General features: G+C 41.7%; 1 protein-coding gene across 2 annotated transcripts in view; it reads right to left on the bottom strand.

Moving 5' to 3' along the window:
* LOC111864314 (potassium voltage-gated channel protein Shaw) overlaps positions 1 to 10573 on the bottom strand; it is a 261436-nt gene that overhangs the window by 4975 nt on the left and 245888 nt on the right. The window lies entirely within an intron of this gene.

Raw genomic sequence — 10573 nt, 5'->3', positions numbered from 1 at the left:
CAGTGGTTGATTGATTTTACCCTTGTGACGTATTGTCTCTATGCGGAAACTGTTGAGCCACAGAGGCCTCGGGGCATCGTTATATCTTATTAGACTCTGCGGTCAACGTACACGCAAGCGTTCAAGTGGAGCCTCTATCGGCGTTCCCGCGAACTCGTTGCAACTGGAGCGGATAGTATATTACATTACTTACTCATATATATATATATAAAATATGTGTGTGTGTGTGTGTGTAGAGAGAGAGAGATAAGAGGGATATTTGCTGAATTTGCCTGAAGTAACTGAGAGAAGTAACCCTGAATATGAAGGCAGTACATTACTCCGAAATTTCAGTAATTTTAGCTTACTACATGGCGTCAAATATCAGATATCAGTAATCATAATAACTGTTGTAGTTTTAGCCTGAAGATGAAGATAGTAATTCCCTCAGAAATTTCGGAAGCCTATCTACCAAACTCTACAAAAATCTGTTAAACTTAATTGTCTGGAATGGTTCCGTTTCTGGACTATCTCACTTGCTTAGTTTCCTAAATAAAGTTTCAGAAACTGTCTGTTTGTGTCCTCAGCTTAAAGGGTAGGGAGACACCTAAAGCTAGTGCTAATTAGTGGACATTCATTTTTCTTTAGAAGTGCAATGATTTTTTCAATTGACCTAATACTTCCAGCCGCACTATGACCCTGGGCTGAGCCTCTAACAGAAATGAATACAAGGAGTCTTCCTGAGGATAAAGAGCGGCCGACGTGTATGGCTGACAACCTCACAACTCTCTAGAAAATGTGGGATCCTCGACGTCTCACAACACGGCCTGTTACACGGATAGCTTTACCTTTTTAAGAATGCTATATGATGAAACCCAGTAATCCCAAGTTCAATGGAGCATCATCACAACTCTTTGGAATTTACTTCTATCTGCAACAAGTTATAAAACACAACAGCGGACACTGACGATGCCTACAGGTTGCACAATGGAGACGCCAAAGTCACTCTTACTGTGTTTACTCTCTCACAATACAGCTCAATTAAAGTCCATTTCAAAGTACGCACTCTTGTATTTGCTTGAAATGAGGCTTTTATTGTCTACACAGTAAAGATTAACTCTGTGCTACCCTCTGTTGTACGAATGACTGAACTAAGTTGCCGTTTGTTATCGATTAAGTTAGCATGCGTGTGGAAACAATTGATACGCATGTGCCAAATCTTCTGAATATCGACCGCGGCTCCAGCTTTATAAAATATTAAGGAGAGATGACATAATTATAATGCAAATAAGTTTGAGGTAAAGCGGGTATATAACGGCAGGTTTCGAGGTAAATGTATTGTAATATCCTGACATTCCCATTCATCGTCAGCATATATCTTCTGATAACATGTTATCTGTGTTGTGAATGAATAGCATTTAAGTATGCAGCCACACAATTAAGAGGTAGATTTAAAAAAAAACAGCTTAAATACCTATAGAAATGGCCGCGCCATAGCTCAAGCGGTTAGTCGCTGGCTTCCCACCGCGGCGGCCCGGTTTGATCCCGGGTCTGGTCAAGTGTGATTTCTGGTGGACAAAGTGGTGCTGGGGCAGGTTTTCTCCGAGTTCTTCGGTTTCCCCTGCCAATCTTCATTCCACCAATTGCTCCACAATCACACTCACCTATTATCTGGGGCTGGTACAATCGGCCAGAAGTTGCCGCAGTACAAGGGACTTAGTCCCACCCCACTAGTAATAAAAAAACTATAGATATGTCATAGCCCAGAAGGATGAACGCTTGTTTCTCATTGCAGAGACTCCTGTTCTAGTTTATGTGACTTAATGTAACATCCGTGACGGATGAATTGGCAGGTGACCAAATTATTTCCGTATTCCCCCGGATTTACCCTACCAATTATCATTAAATCTATGCTCGACATTAATCTTTCGCTACCCTCTGAGGTGCGCGATAACACTCATCAGGCAGCACATTATCGCATTCCTAGATTTTAAAGCCGAGGGCTTCATTTCTGTTCTTGTAACTTGGTTGGACTCTAAGGTAGTTTCTCTCTAAGAAAATATAAATTTATGGCCCCAAAATATCCGCTCAAGTTATTGTTAGCAGTAAAATATTCAGTGATGTTTTCCGCATATGAAATAATGTCTCAGATAAATGTCATCCCAATTTTAATAACAGATGTCAGTGATATTAATGGTTCAGTATGTTCAACAATTTTAGGTTATGATTTGTCTGTTACGTCATCGTACATTTATTTTGTGAGGTATTCCATTTCGCCATCAGTAGCTGTATTATACATTTCTAATGGTAGATGAATGATGAATTGCAAAGGACTTGGAAGGAAGTCGCTATGGCTTTTTGGTGTTATTATCCAAACATTTGCCTTGAGGGAGTAATGAGCACAAAGGAAAAGCTCAGTCAATATAACTGATTTCCAGCCCGGGATTCGAAAGGGAACCTGCATAATAAATTTTAGTGCTTCACTTCTTGGTGTCAGTCACTTGTTAGTATAAACACTAGGGAAAACCTCAGTCAAGATACTTATGCCCAGTTGGGGATTGGAACGGGGAACCTACAGAATACTTCTTGGCACGGCGGCCACTGATGGGCCTATTGTACCTGCCCCGGGTAATTATGATGATGATGGATAATTTGGTCGAATGAAGATTGGTAGGAGAAACCGAAGTACTCGGAGAAAACCTACCCCAGCGCCACTTTGTCCACCACAAATCCCAGTTGATCAGACCCGGGATCGTACCCGGGTCGCCGTGGTGGGAAGCCAGCGACTGACAGCTTGAGCTATGGCGCGGCCTCACTTGTTAGTATAAATACTATTTTGTTATAAATAGAAATTACATTTGATTAAATGACTTACCGAATCTAGGGTGCATGATAGCAATTACAAAACTGGTAATAAACGTCCAACAAGGCTACCGACAGGTATATAATGGAGTTATTACCCTACGCAGTGGCTTAACCCGATCGCTGCCTGTACTATTACTAGCCATTTGACATCGTTTAAAAATAACAATATAAATGAAGCATTTAAGACGATTATTAGATTTTTCAGATTAGATATTTTCATTGTGTCTTCACATTGCTGATTGATGAGGAACTGTAAACCAACTGTGATGACCGTTACCTCGTTAGTAATTCACACCTGCATCCACAGCAGAATGGAGCTGTGTAAGCTTTGCTAATAATTAAAAGCGGCGCTACATGTAGTTGAGTCTCCAAACACTAGATGGCAGGAGTAGCTACAAAGTTTTGGAAATCAATAATAGCATTTGGTTACCGTGTCAGCAGTTAGAAACATATCATGTGATTATTTATTTCGTCACAAATTTTTACATGCTGACTTAAAGTGTTTTTGAAATAGATTTGTCTATGAGAGTTCTAAACTACATTGAAAATTTTTATTGTAAGACAAAACTACATATTTTTAACCTCAGTTCTTCTGAAATACAAGACTAACTGATTCACTAGAACGGGGTCCTTGAGGAGTTAATACTTGTACTTCTGGTAAAGTAATACCCAGCATTTTATGAAACCCGGAATTTTGTCGCCGTGTTCACAAAAGCCTTCCACTGGTCCCTGTTCTAAGTCAGATGAAACGACTTCACAAACCTCATACTATTTTTAAAACCATTTTAATATTGTACTCCAATCTATAAGGCAGCACAGGGTAACGTAGTTGGTTGAGGCATTATGCTATAGGCCTGAAGGTCCCAGGTTCGATTTCAGATAAGGTCATGGGATTTTTAATCGACCTAATCCTTCCATCTGCAATAAGGCCCTAGCTTCTACTCAGTCTCTAAAAGAAATGGGTACCTGGAATCTTCTTGGGGGTAAAGGGCGGCCGGGCGGTGCATAAGGTTGAAAACTCACCGCCATCTCTAAGCCGATTGTCTAGATAATGTGGAGCTCTCGACGTCTCACAAACCATAATCCAGACACGGAGGGCCGCGCCATAGCTCAAGCGGTTAGTCGCTGGCTTCCCACCGCCGCGACCCGGGTTAGATCCCGGGTCTGGTCAAGTGGGATTTGTGGTGGACAAAGTGGCGCTGGGGCAGGTTTTCTCCGAGTACTTCGGTTCCCCTGCCAATCTTCATTCCACCAATTGCCCCACAATCACCCTCACCTATCATCTGGGGCTGGTACAGTAGGCCAGAAGTGGCCGCAGTACAAGGGACTTAGTCCCACCCCACTAGCAATAAAATAAACGATCCAGACATATACGAAACTACAGGCAAATTAGGGTGTGAGTGTGGTAACACGCACACCAGTGTCCATGGCTTCATACCTAGAAGAGGTAGAATTCCTTCATGTCAAATACCTGTGTCCCATAGAAATTCACAGCCCCGGTGCGCCACAAAGCCTGGCCATGAAATCGAATAATTACAATCCCGGTTCTTCATGCGAACTGAAATCGGGGCGTCCAGTTCTAAGCCACTTTATTTACCAACTGAGCGAATTAACCAACAGAACGTGATTACAATACAGTATAGGCAAATCTGAGTACAAAATTATTTAGGATTTTAAGTCCTCGTGGAGGTAACTCGTTATGCGTGCCTTTCGGAATATTACAACATTTTTTTATTTTTTTTTAATTCGCTTAGTAGGGGGGTGGAGTCCAGCTGGGTCCACTCGGCACGGCGCCCACTGATCCGGTCTATTGTATCTGCCCCGGGTGATTATGATGATGAAGAATTCGGTGGAATGAAGATTGGCAGGGGAAACAGAAGTACTCGGAGAAAAACTCGCCCTAGCGCCACTTCGTCCACCACAATTCCCACTTCAACAGACCCGGGATCGAACCCGGGCCGCCGCGGTGGGAAGCCAGCGACTAACCGCTTGAGCTATGGCGCGGCCTTTACAACATTTAATCTAGTGGAGAGGTAGCGGTGCTAACATTTCAGAGAATCCTTCTGCCTCTATTAACTAGGTTGGGATAGGTCAGTCGGTATAGCGACGGGCTACGTACTAGAGGCTTGGTTTTCGATTCCCAACAGTTTTCTGTGTAATCCACAGCGTCCAGTCCGGCTTTGCCGTCCACCCAGCCTCCTGTGCGATGGGTACGGGAGCTCTTTCCTCGGAGATAAAGCGGTCGGGGCGTGAAACTAACTTTTCACCTCCATCTAGTGAAGAGGTAAAGAAAGGTGTTCATGGCACAATGCTTAACTTATTAGGCACAGTGGGGACTTCAGCTTACAATACCTACATAATCTACCCGAAACTTTAGTAAACATCTACCAGAGAACATGTCACCACATCGCAGAAGAATAAATCTTCAGGTTTATTTGCGTATATTACGAAACATATCGCAAATTAAACGTGGAAAGACAGAGGAAAAGATGAAAGTCGTAAATAAGGCCGGAATACGCCGATGTCTAACCTTTTCAGTGAATAAGAAAAAGAACATAACGCTGGTAATTTTGAAGTTAGTAAAATAAAAGGGAGGAAGTTCTGCTGCGTCCCTTATCTAACTTGGAGCCGGAGGATTTTTGAAACCAGATGAGTTGTGTTGCTTCATGGCCCCTTGGGGATTTCTCTGGAAGGATAAGGGTTCTGTTGAAAGAGAGTTTTAAACTTTTATGCCCTAAGTTCTATCTCCTACATTGAAGATTCCCTATTAATTATTTCTTTACATACCAAGAAACACATTTCAGCACTAAAATATCTGCATATTTCTGTAAAGATTCTGGATGAAACCTGTGTTATTTAGTTATGGATTATCTGAGGATCCAGATCCATACATTCAGAGTTTTGTAAAACGTGAGATATGTGAGTCCCATTTCACAGCAGGTGAAGTTACTAAATTCTCACTGTGAAAAGTAGACAAGGAAGAAACGTTGGATTAAAGAAGACGAAGAGAGAGAAGGAAAAAACACATGGTTACTGAGTAGCTTCATAAATTATATCATTTACATAATAGGTAATTAAATTAATGACGATAAAATGAGTTAGACGTGTAGCAGGTGCATCAGAGACGATATACATGGGTTGGATAAAAAGTAGTGGCAACGCCTCTACAGTTCTGAAATTACTTTATTACCTGAGGTACACCATCAGTGAGTCCACTTCTGTTGATGTCAAGCAGTGACCGCCCTACAGCATGAATAATCTCCTATCTTGTGTTGTAACCTGTCCCTCGCAGTGGTTCTTTCATTTGGCAAAGAGATCATAATCGCACGGACTCATATCGGGTGAGTATGGAGGATGTTGCAGTATCTCCCATCGCTAACGGCGAAGGAGATCCTTGACGTCAGCAGTATGAGCCCTTGCATTGTTATGAAGGATGATGAGGTTCATTGCCAAAAAGTGTCGTCGTTTTCTCCTGAGTGCTGGACGAAGATGATTACGCAGAAAATTGCAGTAGTAGGAAACGTTTACTCTCTGTCGTTGAGGTACAGTGTGGTGCAGTATCTCTCCATCAGTGTCATATGCCGCAATGAACTTTGCCTCGACATTACCCTGTGTAAGGCGCATTTTCTTTGGACGAGGAGAGCCAGGATGCTTCCATTCATTGATTGTCGCTTCAAGTGCGGTTCGTATGAGTGAGCCCAAGTTTCGTCCAGAGTGACGATCCTTCCAAGGAAGTCTTCTCCTTCCTTCTGGTACCGGTCCAACAAGTCCTGTGCAATTGCATAACGTTCCCACTGTTGCACCTTGGACATTGTATGGGGTACCCAACATGCTGTTTTTTTTTTTTGCGGTATCCAAGAATATCGTGCAGAATGTGGAGCACGGTTTTGTGACATACGCCTACCTCAGCAGCTAACTCCCATACAGCCCATCGACAATCGACATCCAGCAAAGAAGCAAGAAGCTGAATTGTATGTTTGTCAACATGGGGTCGTCCTGAACGGCATCCCTCCCTTTACGGAACAATTTCACCCACCGTGCCACTGTGCGATATGGCAAAGCAGTATCACCACTTGCTTCTCGCAGCCCCTGATGACAGTTTTGTGCACTATGACCTCGTGCAACTTCAATTTTTATCCAGAAGCGTTGTTCTTGTTTCGTAAACATGTTCTTAGGGTGCATGAACTGGGCTCCTGCACTTCAAGACGATGCACAATGCAACTCAATGAAACACAACCAGAGCCACTCACTGCACTACTTCAACTGAACTTCTGCTACCAGCTACAGACGGCGCTAGTGCCACCTGACGCACATATTTCATGTTAAAGCAGTGTTACCACTACTTTTTATCCAACCCTTGTATTTGAACGAATTTTAGTCGTACAACCCGAAAGGAAAATACAACTTGGAAGAACTAGCCATAAATTTCAGAGTTACAGAAGGAATGCGTTCATCTGAATGTGTCCCTATCTTTAAAACAGCAATGCAACCCCTGTTTTTTGTCTGTTTATATCCAAATTAAAAATGAGGATGTCTTCCTGAGGGAAATCTTTTCTCTCAGCCTTTGTGATACAGACAAGTTTTACGTTAAATGTAATTTCTTTCTCGTGGCCGCTTTTGTGCACTAATTGTCCTTGAACTTCGTGATATCTTTACGACATCCTAAAAATGGGCAAACTCTGCTCACCTTACAGTAAGATGGGAACAGCAACCATGCAAAAGTCATTTCACGGTCACCGACGCATGCGCAGAAGCTGGCCAATAACCATCTACATATTCTACTACCTCACTGAAGCATGCTCTAACGAAACTTCATTTGCTTAACAAATCATTTATTTAAAATTATTTTGGTTATGTTGTTGCTTTGCATTTTATATTTGAAAAGTAATATTTATCCCAAATATCAGTAAGAGAATTTGTGATTCGTATCTTGATCCTTATGGGCATGTTTTATGATATCCGTAAAGGTGAAATTATGTAACCCGGGCGTCTATAGAGAGGTGGGAAAAATTATCGGCGCTGTCCTTTTACGATCCGATATCTTCCAATGCTCAAACCCCCTCAAATTTATCCAAATTCCATAAGTTTATATCCTGCAGACGCAAGCGGCAGGTTCCTGCGAAACACTCGTCACATTCTAACAAATTATGAGGCTTAATATCACAGGACATAATATCCGAAATGAATTCGAACCCGCGATCTTATTGTTTGGAAGACCAATTTCCTTCCGTACATTACGAAAAACTTCCTTTGCTGAAATTCGTTTTACTCGTAAGTAGAAGCATCTCTGTGTCTGTTCTATAGTGCGTCTAAAACACATAACGGATTGCAATAAATAATTTATATGAGGGAATATACTTTTACTTTATAATTATTGTCGTATTAATATTAATATGAAGGCTGGGGAAGTTACTGGGTTGGGCATCTTTTGAGTTAAATTGTCCAATTAATCAATTTAAAATTACATGATGCAGCGATAAGTGGCCATATGTGTGACGTCAGCACACTTGTCCTTTTATGGTAGAACTTTAAACCTTAATGGCAAAATCCGAGGCACTTTGTATGCTCATGCAGTGTGTATCTGTACCACGTTCATTTCATCATGACCCAAGCACTGCACACAGAGTACTGAGGCGTCCTTGGAAACGATGTTTGAGATTGGTCCGCATGTAATGAAAACTGTTCTCAGCTGAAATGTGGTTGGCTAGCGGAGGAATTTGTTTGTGTGAAAAGAGAAAAGCAGACGGAAATGGACACAAAGGAAAGACTGTCAACATGAGGACCTTGTTCCACTAGTGGTCCATGAAGATGATGACCATAAGGAACTTTTAAAGTTTTCAAGGGTTTACATGCATCCATCAAAATGTTAACATAAGAATTTCGAAGTAATGTAGCCTTCCCAATGTTATATTTTAATTTAGTTCTAATTAAACCCTTCCAACGTTAATATTCAATAATATGTATTCATAAGGACCCGTTAAATTTATTTCCTCTAATCATAATAAAATTAACTTCCTATCACCTCACCATTTTTACTTCCCAAAGTTTTATCCCTGCTCAAATACACCTGTAAGAGATGGACGAGTGACCACTCTCTGGGAACCTTCAAATCAAGTAAACGTTTGTCTTCCCCTTAAAATTCATTGTTTTCTGCTTCCCCAATTTCCTTCTCTCCCTGTCTCTCCTTTAGTTTGGAAACTGGGGCACGAAATTTTGTCTGTCAAGAACATTGATGATGGCTGAGAACAGAATGCTGAGGGATGTGCGTGGACTAGACCCGTTACAGCAGTATTGGGATGACGAAAATTACATAACAGTGGCATTCATAATTTCTACTACTATCAAGGTCATTACACCGAGCGGAATGAGATGGACGGTGTATGTAGCACGAGCATAAAGAAAATGAGAAATAAATAAGACATATGAACAGAAAACTGAAAGGGAAATGGCCACACGGTAGATGCCTCCGTGGGTGGAGAAAAGAGAAATGGATTCAGGCATGCATCATATTGATAGTGGGGAGCCGGGATAGCTCAGTCGGTATAGCGACTGCCTACGGTCTGGGCGACCGAGGGATAGGAGTTCGAGTTTCGTTAGGGTCAAGAATTTTCTCTTCTCCAGGTAGCCAAGACCGGTGTTGGGGAGGCTGGGTGCCTCCTATCCAATAGGTACCTGGGGTAAAGCGGCCGGGGCGTGAGGCTGACCAATCACCTCCATCTATACCGAGGTTAAGAAAATGTGGATTTATATATCCACTCCCACACACACCCTCATGATGTAGTGCTTAATTCGTTGAGCACAGGGAAGAGGTTTACCTTTACCTCATCCTGATAGTGTCCAGTGGTGTGTTCTTGTGAATGTTCTGATGGACCTGTGGTTACAAGAGAAAGAGAGAGTTTCTTGAACATCTGAGCGACTAGAACCGTTTCGACAAATATCCTTTTTTAGAAATTAGATATTGTGTTTGTAAAACATTTCTGAGAGTATGTCATACCTTGTGTAGGCAACCTGACAGAAGAAAATTCCCTGCCTCTTCAATAACATCTCCTGTATGGTGATTTTCTTTTCGGTCGTGTGCTCTTTATATAATCTAGTTACTTTCCAATGACAATGTGACTCTTTACGTCATAATGTGAAAGTGACAACCTCAACCATGATTCGGACACAGTATGTTTTCTTACGTATAGCACCCGTTGACAATTCTCCGGGAAATTTCATCATTTGTTGTATAAGATTTCGTACTATCAAGTTTCTCTCCTTCCTCCCACATTCATTTGTAGTCCTACATGCACTGATGTCGAAGTTTAACGCCATCTCTCACGAATAACACGCACAAATGATCGCAGAGTACAGTACACTACACTACAGAATGGATACGATGCACTGAAACAAATCACTAATCTCTTGTTTTCAGACCTAATACGTAACTTAGTTCATACAGCCTGTTAACGGTATACAGTTCGTTGCTATGACAACCCGAAATTGCGTAATAGAAACGATAAATGCCCAGCTTGCATATCTCTTGCATAGGAGGATATACGTATAAATTTCATAGGTCAGTTTGAATTGAGTTTTTTATTATATTCATCAATTGAAACGACATTTCAGCGCAGGTCTACGTGACAGGAAACGAAAATACCCGCATTGACATTTTATTTAATGGATTACGCGCGTGTGCATCATCGCAAAAAATTGTTGCAAAAGTAGATGCAAATGTTAAAGAAAGGCA

This window comes from Cryptotermes secundus, unplaced genomic scaffold (assembly GCF_002891405.2).
Source record: "Cryptotermes secundus unplaced genomic scaffold, Csec_1.0 scaffold29, whole genome shotgun sequence".
NCBI lineage: Eukaryota > Metazoa > Arthropoda > Insecta > Blattodea > Kalotermitidae > Cryptotermes > Cryptotermes secundus.
Note: the sequence above shows the minus strand (reverse complement) of the source record. Positions and strands in the feature narration are given on the sequence as shown.